The sequence below is a fragment of the Peromyscus eremicus genome, chromosome 12, assembly GCF_949786415.1.
Source record: "Peromyscus eremicus chromosome 12, PerEre_H2_v1, whole genome shotgun sequence".
Classification (NCBI taxonomy): Eukaryota; Metazoa; Chordata; class Mammalia; order Rodentia; family Cricetidae; genus Peromyscus; species Peromyscus eremicus.
In genome coordinates, this window is record NC_081428.1 from 51646292 (window position 1) to 51661006 (window position 14715).

Here is a 14715-nt window from a genome sequence, read left to right on the forward strand (position 1 = left end):
GAATTCTGCAAAACTGAAGTTGAAAGCAGTAAATTCTCTACCTCTGTCCCTTTCATTCCCCCTGACTCAAGTCCTGTGTGAACCCTTGTAAATAAATCAAGGCTGCTCAGTTCTCGAAAACTCTAATTGTGCCAATTATAAATAAGCCTCAGGATGGATTTCAACCAGCAGCAGCCCCAGAACCATTATCTGCTACTATAATCCATTATTTTTCTTTCATAATTAATTTCTCTAAGTAGGTCAGCACTATTCCTTTTATTTAAGTGCTGTTCCAGCACTCCTGTTTTCCCAACATTCAAAGCCAATTGTAACCATGTAGTATTTTCTATTAAGTATACCAAAAATATTCTTACAAAAAAGCACTAAATCAAGCAGTGAAAGTTTTTTTTTCCTAATGAGCAATAAGAGAATGTAGTATACTAATCTGCAGCTCCACACTCTCTGACTCCATGACGGGCCTAGTGAAAAACGTATAAATAAACTTGATGATTTCTAGATACATGGGTGCTTTTGTAGGTGCTCAAAAGAACACAGAAATCAGTGAGTGAAAGGAAGAAAAAGGAATGGCAAGCCTCATCATTGTGGATTTGAGCATCTAACCCTCTGAGAAAAATTGTCACCACAGCTATAGATTGGAAGTTACACACACACAGCACATGTGTGATACATGTGCTATATCAAACATATCATAGGGTAGCACAGACAGTGCTGGATGCATACATACCTACACACATGCATGACTACATATGAAATCACAGCTCATCAGATACACTTTAATGAAGACAAAATTTTCCTTAGACCTTATTTATTCATTGAGAGCTGATCCTAAAACCTTGGGATATCTCCCTTTCTGTGAACAACAGATTAGACATTGGAACTTGGAAACTTGGGACTGGAGAAGTACCCCACCAGATAGTATACCCAGGGAGGGTTTTGATGGCATGCTGAGATCTATTGATTGAGAGAAGGCCTAGTAGAAACAAGAAAAATTGCTTCTATGAAGGAAAATTAATCTGGGCCTCCTTTGTTAGGGTGAAACTTTTGAGAAGTTCAAAACAAGGAGAATGAAGATGAAGAACAGAACTAATAGTGAACACAAACTCACTGTTAAAAGTGGTACTTATTTTATAAACATTTTTATTAATTCATTAAGAATTTGTTTCGATGCATTTTGATGAAATTTACTCCTCCTAGATCTACCCCACACCTCCTCCCACACCCTTCTAACTTTAATTTCTTTTTTTGAAACATATATATATAATTTATGTGTGTAATTAATAAACCACTTCATCAAATCCATGTTGCTCCACAGTCATGGCTGTGGGGACATCCACAGGTCAACAAACCAGGAGCCACACCCTTAAAGAAAACTGACTTTCCATCCTCTAGAAGCCATTAACTGTCAAAAGCTCCTCACTTAGGGGTCTAGGCTCTGAGCCCCTCCCCCTCATTAAAAAAAATAACTGTTTCCCCACGAATTTAATGAGAGTATTTCTGACCAATTCCAGGTTACTTCCATACAAGTTACCTTGTCCAAGAATACAGTGAATAGAGGGTAGAGGTGTAGCCCATGGGAAGAGCACTTACCCAACATGCAAGATACTCTGGGTTCTATCCCAGCACTCAAAGAATATACTGATTAAATTTAAAAACTTAATTCTCAAAAATTAATGTAAATTTAAGGAAAATGACAATACATTTTTTAAACACTGAATTAGCATGGACTTTCTCAAAAGATAGAAAAGGGGCCTTGAGTTTTTCATGAAAAGAAAATGGAATCAGCTTCTACTACACACTGCTGAAGTATGAATCCAGGGAAGACTGGGCTGAACATCACACCCCAACTTTCTGAATCACCACCAGCTGGGCTGTTACCAGAGCCCTTCATTCAAATATTTACTCTTGATCTGAAAATATCCTAGTCAAAAAGACTGAATGATTACCCTAGTTTAACCCATATTTAGTGATCTGAGAATGAAATTTCATTTCATGCAAGCAAATGGTTTTGCTATCCCAATCAACGAATAGCTTCATCATATGGGAGCCATCATTACAAAGGAATGTGAATGAAAATTTTAAACAAATGGATTATAATAGAAACTTCTAACAAGGGCTATTTTTCATAGTGATATTACCATCATAAAAAAGTTGAGGCCTTGCCTTTCACTTAACTTATGAGAAAGAAGAAGGAAAGAAAGGAAGGAAGAAAGGGAGGAAGGGAGAGAAGGAGAGAGAAAAAGGGGGAGAGAGAGAGAGAATGGATGGATGGAAGAAAAAGAAACAGAGAAAGAAACAAAGGAAGGAAGGCAGACAGACAGAAAGAAAGGATCTTTTGCTTCATAGTGACCCTTCATGCTTGGCTACTCCTACTGAATGTATCTCGCTTAGGCTAAGCAACCCAAAGCGTACTCCTGGAGATGAGTATCTTGGCTTGGCTGGGGGTTGGAAGAAGTTTGTGGGAATTAGAAGAGTCTATTTTTGAGCACTGCATCTGTGAGACATATGAAATTCTTTCAGCCAAAACAGCATTATAAAACCAAGATTATCAAGGAAACTTCTCCTGGGGGGAAAATATGGCAGTGACTACATGGAGAACTTGTAGGAACCCCTTTCTTTCAGAGAAAGGGTGGGGGGTGGGAATGAATGAGTGAATATATTGTTTCCAACTTGGATCTTAATTCTGCTGCTCTACCACAGGTGTTTGGTGACAGAATACGAGGGAAAACTCTGACCTCACCATGGACTGTGATGCTTTAGTTGCAGTCTGACACGCCCAATGAGCCAGGCGTAAGAATTTTCTCTGGAGTTATTTGTACCTTGTGGGCCTTCAGAAAGTACTTGTGGACTCATATCTGTGCACATAAACCAAACACATCTTGCCAGCAAAATAAAATAAGCAGCCCAAACACTTTCTAACTTCCTGAAGTAAAGCATCTTACTGGCAGAATCGCTCTCATCCTCCCTAATCCATACTCCTCCCAAACCAATTCAGAGGAAGGGAAAGAATAGGAGGAGAAACTAAACACAAGAAAAACAATTAGCCAGCACACTCTACAAAGCCTGTAACATTATCTAGAACAACAGCATGGCCATTGTTTGTGCTGCCTGAGCCCTGCATGTTTGCTAGCTTACCCGATGTCCTGAGGAAATAATAAACTAAGCAGATTAGATGCAGACTGATGTGTCCACGCCATCACTGCCTCTCACAACACACACACTGTTCTGAGTGTCTGAACACATGCGGGCAGGTAAACCCAGAAAATGGGCACTCCATGTTGGCAGGAGGGGAAGAGGCTGCCAACCAACAGGGCCTGTTTATTATTTAACAGTTGGTACTGCTAGAGGCCTGGCACAGCTATAGAGCACTCTCTGTTTCACTGCAAGTCAGCCTGATTATGAGAGCGTGTGAGCCAAATTGTGTTTACCATAGTCTGTGAGAACCTCAGTGCCCCCAACAGACATGGAAATTCTTACAATAGCTCTCATCCAAACAGAAAAGCATCCCTGAGATGGAGGTAAAGGGCTCCATGTGCTTAAATCTTGTCTGATCAGCTGGCTCTGTATCTCACCATGTATTTACTTTTTACCCCTGCTCAAGAGAAATCCTTCCTTTCTAATGGTGCAGATTCTAATCCTCTGCTTTTGGTTGCTTTACTTTGGGACCTAAATTAACCAAATAATGTGAATCACCCAACACTTGTATTGCTTATGCCATCCTACAAGTGTGGCTCTCCAGCCAAAGCTCTGCTGCCCAGGACAGCTACCTCCTGCTTCTCCTTCGCCAGGGCTGCCTCAGCAGTCAATCTCTTCTCTGCCAACACGGGCCACAGGTGGATGCCTTCCTACAAATCCAATCAGCGGGATAATGTGCTACTATCACAAGAGTGGACCTTAATGACAAAGAGCCCTGCTTAGATGGTCACCCCATTAACTCTGATTTGATTATTCTGCCCCAGCAGAACACTTGGCTTCAAAACCACAGATGGCACCCCGCCCAACAGAAAACCTGTAGAGAAAGTACTCACATGTGGTTCATACATTGTCAAAATATTAAATTTGATGTTAAAAATATATGTATCATAAGAACTTAGAGTTCTTGGCTCCCTAAAAAAGAGCTCACTGCATTAAAAAAAAAAAACAACAAAAAAAAAAAAACTGAGGCCAGAACACAAGACAACTGTGATAACCAGGCAATGCAGATGATCTAATCATTTCCTTTGAAATTCAACATACATCAATATTTCTTTTAAGTATAGGACCCTTGGATTTTGTCTTCCATATACAACCCATGCAGTCTTTGAAACTTTATAATTCATTTCCATATAACTGTTTATAAATTCAAAATAAAACTGACTCCAAAAAAATCTAGTTCAATATTTTGAAAATACCTTGGACATATTTTCTCCTTAGCCATGAGTAAATTTCACCAAAATGCTTTTAGAATTGAAAATAAAGACAAACCATATATCTTACCTGTGACTGCATAGATTTATTTTTTTTCTTTGTCCCTTTTGTTGTTGTTTTGCATTTAAGATAGGGTTTCTCCCTAACTGTCCTGGAACTCACTTTGTAGACCATGCTAGCCTTGAACTCATAGAAATCTGTCTGTTTCAACCTCCCAAGTGGTGGGATTGAAGGTGTTCGCCACTGTCATATGGCTTGTTTCTTAATTACAGATAGCATGTATATGCTGACTCATAAAAGTATGGTTGGACTTAATCAATTTCTCGGATTTTACGTGCTGCTCAAGGAAAACAATGTTTATCATTAAATAAAAATATAATTTTATATTCCATGCTATTGTGGTTTTCAAAGACAGTAGTTACATCTAGTTGTAGATTATGTTCTCGCAATTAAACAAAACTTAATAATCAAGAAATTTATGAACAACAATTTCTATAGCTAGCACTGAGTTTATCCTTAGTTTAAACACTTCCTTCTCCAATCTAGTTAACTCTAGTCAGGAGCCTTCAAACTGCCTACATGTAACAGTACTCCTACACTTACCAGAAAATAGGCCCTGCCACAGGAGGAGAAGAGAGAAGAGAGGGCACAGGAGAGGAGAGCACAGGAGAGCACAGGAGAGAGCTACATGGTATCGTGTGGTTTATGATTTTTGATTGTGCCCATCTTCCAAAAAACAGGAGTCTGTGTGTCTCATTTTTGTTTGATTGTTGAATAGGAACAAAAAGAATGACATTTCCTGTTTATTTTATTTCCTCTTAATTGGTAAAAACACGATTTTAATTATTGGTCTTTCTCCAACCCTTTTCTCAACTGTTTGGTCATTTCTTGTCAACTTTAGCATCCACATTCCGGGAACACTGTATCATTGCTTTCATAAATGTATTTGCATTTAAGTAGGAGCTAAAACCTATGCTGTACCAGGCATCCAAATGGCACTACAAAATCAAGCCATGTTGTAGAAGGTCAAAAGGAAAGGAGATGGAGGAGAGAAGCTAGAGAACCCCAATCTGTACCAGGAAGCCATCTCCTATGAGAAATGAACTTCACTGCCTTAGTCTCTAGATCGGCTATTCCACTTCTTTTCCTCTAACAGGAGAATAAAGCTTTGCTAAGTATTAGTAAATCTCCTAATTAACTGTTTAAACATTTATTTACTTTTTTATGTATATAAGTGTTTTCCCTGCATGTATATCTATCTGTTAACCACACGTGTGCCTGATGCTTGCAGAGGCCATAAAAGGCTGTCAAATCTCCTGAAATTGGAGTTAGATAGTTGTGAGCTGCCATTTAGGTGCTGGGAATTGGACCCAGGCTCTCCGAAAGAACAGCCAGTGTTCTTAACCATTGAATTATCTCCCCAGACCCTGTGTTCCAACATGCTTTAAATCACTAAACTGGAAAGCTTTACTATGATTTCCTGTTTTCTAAAATAATTCAGTGAGTTGAAACAAGTACATTGTAGTAAGTGGTTTAGGAGAAGATTCCATTGGTAAAGTTCTTGCCATGTATACACAGGACCTGAGTTCCATCCCAGGACCCATGTGCCTGGCAGGATGGTGAGGGTTTACATAATCCCATCACTGGAAAATCCTTCAGACTTGTCTGGCAGAGTAAGCTCCAGGTTCAGTGAGAGAACCTGCCTCCCAACATAAAATGGAGCTTGCCTGAGGAAGACACCAATCCCACTCTGTGCTCCCTGTCCGCCAACACACAGAACAGTAACACAAGTGCTGAGCTTTTCTGTCACTTAAAGAGAACACTCTGGCAAACAAACCAATCTACAAGGATTCAGATCTCTAGTCTGTAAAAACATGAGGAGTAATACTTCCTTTCTTTCCTTTCTTCCTATATGTGTTTTCTGTGAGTACACAATAAGAAATGTTATCGAAAATGATTTGTAAAGCAGAACAGAATCAGTACTTTACTAATAAAGCGTGATCCATAGAAAACACTGTGATACCATCAAAGATAATAGAAATGTCCAGAGAAGTTTATTCTACACAATATGAGACTGTTTTCAGTGAGTCCTTTAGGAGAAACAATTTATCTCCCTGCTTTTTTTTCTCCAGTATATTTCCAAAAGCCTTCTGTTCTGTTTGTTGTAACTTGCACTGCTTAAGGCTTCTGTGAAAGATCCCACAGAGTAGTAAGGGAAAGAGAAAGTATCTGGGAGTCAGACAGGTTTGAATCCTGGCTCTTGGTCTTGGGTCTTGTACTCCTTGTTGAATATCCCTGAGTTGAATGAGTAATGTCAGGAGGAAGATATTAGATTAAATCTACATAAAGCCTGGCATACGATACGGCCTCAATCAATGGATCACAAAATCAAAGATACTGAATAGGGTTATGTAGTATGTATAATTCTTGAGTTTCCACAAATCTCATTTGTTTTCTTAAATACATAGTTTGCTTATTTTATATTCCTAATATAGGTTAAGCAACACCTCATGACTGAGAAATTGCTGTGCAATTTGTGGAAACTCTTCAGCTACTCATTCCCAATCATGATGCTTTTTTAAAAATGGTACCACAGGTATTTTCCTTTTGTGAACACCTATTTGTTAATTGTTTCTCCCGAGTAATCACATAATTTCAACAATTTGTTTCTACTAACATCTTAACTTCAATCCTTTTCTTCCCCTCTCTCCCATAAAATAATAGATCCTAGTCTTAAATCTTCATGAGAGAGACTATACCTTCTCTGACCATAATGCACTGAATATTCATTCTATAAACCACACCACCAATGAGGAATAACCACCTATGTGGATGTTATGGACTTCACAGAACCTCCCACTCCGCCTGAGCACCTTTGAAGACTATCAGAGATTGCTTTTACATAGAGTTTATATAATGCTTTATCATCCACGAACATCTCACATTTCTAATATGCATCTTCAAAACACTGGCATATGTTGATCTTGTTATTGCTACTCGAAAAAGCTAGAGAAAACAAAATGGAATGAAAACACTGTCAGGCTGGCCTATTCCTGGCCAGCAGAACAAACACAGTCATACTCAGACTCATTCTCTGACTGACTGACAGCCTTTTGAGCGTGAGTTTCCCTACTACCACAGGTGAGGGGAAAGACTATTATTTGAGGTAGATCTAATCAGTATTATACCAATAGTTCTCTTCATTTTCATAATAAATAAAAAGCAAGCCACAGAGAATCCTGGGACACAAGGGAGAGACAGAAAAGCCAAGCGGGGGCTAGAGAGCAGGATGGCTGTAGGGAGATAAACTCGGGGTTCTTGAGTTTTTGTCCATCACTACATGAGAGAATTACTTAAAGACAAAGACCTCCTCTCTTCCCTGGCCTCCTCCGGAAGCCTGTAGGAAAGGAAGGTGACTGCTGAGTCTTCATTTGAGGAGCAGCAGGAGAAGGCATTCTCTCCTTAGCTAAATGAGCCCCTTCCTGTCAGCTGTGGGAATTCATGCTCGTGCCACCAGGCCCCTTAGAACATTATGCCTAAAATGACTAATGTTTAGTCAGTCCAAAAACAAAATAGATAAAATCAAATCTAAACATGCACACACGCCCTCTACCACACAAGGTTTCAAAGGGAAACTAGTGTAGAGAGAATGGCACACGAACCTTGTTGCAAGCTTTCTAGTATTAGAGGTGAGCACTGGAATATGACCTGTGAAACACTCAGAGTTAAGAGTTTGGAGTCTTGAGTGCCCTGCTAGCTGTGGGGTCTTATCCAAATGACTTAACCTCTCTGGATTTTTGATCCACCACATTTAAAATGAGGGGTTTGCTTGCTAAGTGATGTCTAAGAGCCCTTCTGGAGATACAAATATCCTATCTATAATAATAATAATAATAATAATAATAATAATAATAATAATTAACATTAGCTAGAGCTTTACCATGTGCAAAAGATTGATATATGCATTGTCTGATTGCTTCTACATGCCAGTGCTGAGGTAGTATTGTGATGATTATGCCCATTTTTTAGAGGAGAGATTAAGAAACCGCAAAATGGTAGAACTGGCATTGAACAGATGTTCCCAAGAGGAAAATATCCCTTCAGTAAAAGAAGCAGCTGATGCTAACAAGGATAACTAACAGCAGATAATTTAGAGCGTAACTCTTGTTTAGGGGTACAGCGATTTCTAGATGCTGCATTGGGGGATGATAATCTACCATGTGGAATGTTATCTGATGATGTATTTATCAAAAAAACTAATAAAAAGAAAATTAAAAAAAGATACAATAATTGTTACTGCACTACACCCTAATGAATTATTGTGTTCAAGGTTCCCACACAAAAAAGTAATATTATACTCGGCTTATGTTTTAATTGATTTATTAATATTTTATCACAGGAATGTAATTTAAGCTCCTCATGATTTAGATCTCATAAACCTTTAGCATTTTGCAAATTCAAATTCCAATTTAAAGCCAGGGCGAGCAATTAACTTTTCTATCATCTTGTCAGGGGAGAAAGTTCGTGTTTAATTTGAGACAAAGTGACAGAAATATATATACACTGTATGTATTACTCCAATTTAATTTATGAGTCAGCACCATCCACCTTCAAAATGTAGATTTAATAGGAAGGGAGGAAGAAAAGGCCTTGCTGTCCTGATAGGGTTGTGATATCCACCCTGAATTTCTTATATATAAAAAAAAAAAAAAGTCCCTGGCTTGCTGAGCGCTCCCTGGGCAGCTAGACTGCAGGCTCATTTCTAGTTCTTTTGTTCTAAGTCCCCTGTCCTGATTCTTCTTTCATAGTCTTTCACACAGCCTGTGACCTGGAGAATGTCAGAAGGAATTCCTACCTGATCCTCTTCTCCAACCTGCCCACCATGCTGAGCGCCTGTTTTCTTTGCAGCTATCCCTATAGGCTTTTCTTAAACCCAGATGAGCCAGACACCATGGTAAATACTTCCAGAAAATCATTTCTTCATCACTTTTCTCATTTTTCCAAAGCAATCTTTTAAGTGATCTCTACTCAAAACAAATTAACAGCAGCAACAAAACCCCTCCTCACAACCTAATTTTGATTTGCACATTATTTACAGCAAATAAACCAGTGGTACTTTCCAGTGATCTTTTAAAAATTATTTAAGGACAGGATAGGAATAGATGAGGTAAAATGATGAAGGCAGTCAGGTAAGTGGAGGGAAAGACCTTCCCTTTGGTGGTTATTAAACACTGGAACAGAGCCGCAGAAGGAGGTTAAGGGATTCTTCCTAGCTCTGTTATCCTATAATTCACCAAAGGCTCACAATACTCTATGCTGATGAGATGAGTTACATGACATCTCCTCCCTGGTTCAATCAAAGGGAAGCAATTTACATCTCAAACCAGTTCTCTCATCAGTAGGACATAAAAACTGCAGAAGAGAGACACAGCAAATGTGCTTATTTATACAGCATCAACTCGGGTGCTACTGTTCTTTATTATTTTCCTTCTCTCCCTCCTCCCCTCTATGGTGGCCATTTTGAATAGGATGCTTTAAATTCTAAAGTGAAAAAAAGATAGGACTAAGAACAATTCCAGAAGAAAATTAAGCAAAAATTTCTTGTGATCCTGAAAATCACGGGGCCTTGTGGTACTAGGCCAATCTTTTCCATTTAAAAGTAAAATCTGATTCCCTTTGCAGGCCACATGAAAAAATTAGAAGATGGTTAACAGAAAATTCTGTAAGGGAGTCTGACAAATATTTATTTGCTTCCTAGGCATATAATGATGTGCTACAGAAGTGAATATAGTGCATTTATCAAAAAAAGGCTATGCTGAATTAATATGGGATTTTCATTCATAAAACAAATTTATTTTTACTAATAGTCACTATTAATCTTAGTTTAATTATGTTGGGCATTTTGTACTTGCACAAGTCAGTGAAAGTAACCCAAAATGCATTGGCTGCACCTGCTTAAATACAGTCATATCTCTAAAATCTATCACAGGAAGGGGGACAAGCTCTCACAGACATGGCTTTTAGGCAGAATGTGGGATTAAACAGAGGGTTTAAATACAGGAGGTAAAATGGTAATCATATTCATCAAGTACACAAAGAAGCAAAGACAAGAAGCTCTAGATAATTCTTTTTAGTGGACTCACTAAAATAACAATAACAGCTTGATGAAGAGAACATGATTGTGGAAAGCTTGTCCATTTTACATTTTCTCTTTACATCGTGCAATAAAAAAGGAGCACCTGCAGTCTCTACTTGTGAGTGTATGTGTGTGTGATGTTAGAAGAAATCATGGGACATCAATTTGCCTTAAGAGCTCCCAGACTATAATCTCCAGTGCATACATTCCTGCTGAAATGCCTCATGGAGCCCTCAGCAATACCTGTGCAGTTCAAATGCACTCCTCAGCCTGCAGACTCAGGCTTTGCTTTATATTCATTCTTATTCAAACACATGAACTGGCATCTTATCACTTTGGACTTTCAGGTAAAACAGATTTCTTTGTCCTGAGTCTTTTGAGACAAATTACACCCAAACATTCAGTACCTTGCATCACTTGGTGGCGTCTGCTTTACTGAGAGACAGCAGCCAGCTGTAGCATGACTGCTGTGGTGTCCTACTCCTTATCCAGAAAAAAAAAATGTTAACAGCACATCACGGGTCTTTGAAGTGCCTGAGAAAACCATAAACTTAATTACATTGGAGGGCTGGTGTGAGATCTCACATGAAATTTGAGCCTTAGTTATTAAAAATAAAAATTGCATTTACTAAATGCTTCTTACAGTAAACCAGTCAATTTCAAACTTTCAAGATTGTATGAGATAAACTGGCATTTTTTAAAAATAGAAAATCCATGGGTTTCTAAGAAGCATTTCATCTCTTCTCTTTCCTTGCCTGCTGGTTCTTTACTCCTGTTTCTCTGCTTTTCCCATTTCTGATTCCTCTCTCCTACCACCACCCCCACCTTTCCTCTTACACTTTCTACCACTGATTTGAAGGAGGAGATTGGAAAATTTGAGCATAAAAAAGGCCTATTTTCGTTTCAAAATCCATGCACTTTTATAACTTAAGTTTGTAATTTCAAGGAGCAATACATTGTTTATATGACTTTGTTCATAAGTTTGTAGCTACCCTTCAGAGATCAGAACATTTCTATACATTCCTATACTCATGTCTAATATTCTACATGACAGCTTGTGACATACTCTAAACAAAAGTGGTCTTTAAGGAATGACTGTAACAGCAGAGGAATCTACACAATGTGGACAGGTTCCTTCACAAATGGCCACTGACATGACACATACAAACTCTTCCACACTGTTCTGCATTCTGGTTTCAAATCTAAGGCTTGAAATAATCTTTCACAGATGAAAGAAGTTAAAGAACTAATTCATGATTATGTTCAGAAACTATAGTTCCTGTCTTAGTTAGGGTTTCTATTGCTGTGAAGAGACACCATGACCACGGCAACTCTTATAAACAATAACATTTAATTGGGGTTGGCTTACAGTTCAGAGCCTTATTAGTCCATTATGATCATGGCAGGACATGGCAGTGTGCAGGCAGACATGGTGCTGGAGAAGGAGTTGAGAGTTCTACATCTTGATCTGCAAGCAGTAGGGAGAGACTGCCATACTAAGCCTAGCTTGAGCATGTAAGACCTCAAAGCCTGCCTCCAGAGTGACACACTTCTTCCAACAAGGCATTTCCTAATAGTGCCACTCCCTATGGGCCAATCATTCAAACACATGAGTCTATGGAGGTCATTCCTATTCAAACCACTACTGTTCCTATAGTTCATATGTTATAATTAGCATTTACATAACATTCTAAAACTCCAACAAAATTAAGATCTGATTGTTATACAAGTAATTTGCCAGAAGCCTCCACAGAGGAGGTAAGAACGAACACCAAGAGTTTTTAAAACTGAGATTTAAGTTTTTCTACAAACTCAGTCACAAACACTTTGATCTACATTGGTGTCTTGGCTGTGAGATATGCTGGTGGCACAAAGCTTGTGGGAGTAACCTACCAATACATGACTTCACTTAAGATCCACTCCACAAGATAGAACCCATACTTGACACTGCTTGAGTAACCAAAAACCTGAGAGTAGATAGCCTAGGGCCTTAGGGGAAAACCAAATAATACTGGTCTTTAAAATAAAAAAGTAGTAATGATATTCTGCTATACTCATAGATCAGTGCCTTGCTCAGCCATTATCAGAGAAGCTTCCTCCTTAGGCAGCTAGGAATAAATACAGAGACCCACAGGCAGACCATTAAATAGAAAGTGAGAGACCTTGGAAAACTCAGCCCTAAAGGAATATTTCCATCAAATCTCTCTCCTCAGGGATCAGGGAACCCTGCAGAAGAGGAGGGAGAAAGAGTGCAAGAGCCAGAGAGGATGGAGGACACTAAGGAAACAAGGTCCTCTAAATCAACAGGACTGACACACATATGAACTCACAGAGACTGAGGCAGCATGCACAAGGCCTGCATGAGTCTGCACCAGATGGGGTCCTAGAGCTGAAAGGAGAAAGAGACACATGCCTCCATCCCTAACCCAGAAGCTATCTCCAATTAATGGCCACTTACAAATGAAAAATTTAGTCTTACTGGAGAAATAAACAACTATAAGGATAGGCTGCATGCCCAGCAGTAGATGACCAACAGAAAATGAACTCAATGGCATCATTAGAGGTTCCCTGTCTCATAATGTCATGTCGGGCTTTTTTTTTTTTAATCTTTTTTTAAATTTTAAATTTTATTTTATCTATACTTATATGTTTTCTCTCTTTTATCTTATATGTTTTTCTCTATTTTATCTATACTTATATGTTTTCAGGGTGAAAAGGGCTGTGCCTATTCCCTATTCAGCCCATCTCACAAACTGTTTTAAGGTTAGCATGTTAAAGGGGGATGTTATAGTAGTCTTGACCAGGGCTATGTTAAAGCTCATTAAGACAAGATCGATCTATCTATCTATCTATCTATCTATCTATCTATCTATCTATCTATCTATATCTTCCAGTTAAGTGTTTTTAGGGGATTCCTGAGTGTGTGAGCAAACAGGCCTCTGCATCTACATGTTTGTTTGTTTTGTCCTAGTCTGGTCTATTCAATTTTGCTTTATCTTATTATATTATATTATTATCTCTTAGAAGCCTATTTGTTTTCTAATGTGAGACAAAAAGGGGGTGGGTCCAGATGGAGGGAGGTGGGGAGAAACTGGGAGAAGTAGAGGGAGGAGACACCACAATCAGGATAGATTATGTGAGAGAAAAAAAGCTACTTTCAACAAAAGGAAAAAGAAAAAAACTACGATTTAAGTTTTTCAACTTCACAGAATCAATCAAGGATGTTTTCCGTTCTATTAGAAATGTCAGTTCTTCAGGAAAATTAGAGATTTCCAAGACAGAATGGAATTAAGAATTACAATAGCACAGCATACAGTCCTGATGGCTTCAGCAGTTGCTAACCAGTGGAGAAGGCTGAAAAGACAGACCAGACTACCACAGGGCCTCCATCTGCCTCCCTCATGGGTATGAGCCTATGATGAGGACAGGAGACAGAAACTGGCTAAGCACTTTAGAGGCAGGGACTCTCAAAGGGAACAATTCCTTTATTGTCCCTGGCTAGAAGCAGGAAATGTCCTTGGTTCTCAGACCAGGAATACCAAGAGGGAGCCTTGACTTCTTATCTCATGATAAATGAGCACCCTGCCTGGAGGCTGTATGTGAGAGGTGAACAAAGCCCAGTCCAGACACAAGGTCTTCTGCTGAACAGCTTTAGACCTGGACCTCTAGGTTTTCAGGGTGAAAAGGGCTGTGCCTATTCCCTATTCAGCCCATCTCACAAACTGTTATAAGGTTAGCATGTTAAAAGGGGGATGTTATAGTAGTCTTGACCAGGGCTATGTTAAAGCTCATTAAGACAAAGCTCATGGTTAAAGAAAGGATCTACCACAAGACATTCTGATCAGCTCTAAAGATTAAACCATCACATACCATTGTCCCTTCCTTTAAGAGTTAATCCATTTTCCACTGTCAATCATCTGATCAACAGGGTACCTATCAGGAAGGCTAGAGTGCTAATCACATGATCAACAGAGTACCTACCAGGAAGGCTAGGGTGTTAATCATATGATCAACAGGGTAACTTTTCTTTTTATTTCTTTCTCTTATTTTCTTTTAGATACTGGCCACAGTCTAGGTGAGCATGCTTCCTCAGATACACTGGACTCTTTCATTCTTACATTCTTTTACTAACAAGAATAAGAACCTTGAGGTGAGGACTCAATTTCCCCAGTAGC

The 14715-nt window shown here is 38.9% G+C and overlaps 1 protein-coding gene across 2 annotated transcripts in view; it reads right to left on the minus strand.

The window, feature by feature from the left end:
- The window catches only part of Zbtb20 (zinc finger and BTB domain containing 20), a 560418-nt gene that overhangs the window by 505265 nt on the left and 40438 nt on the right, over positions 1–14715 (minus strand). The window lies entirely within an intron of this gene.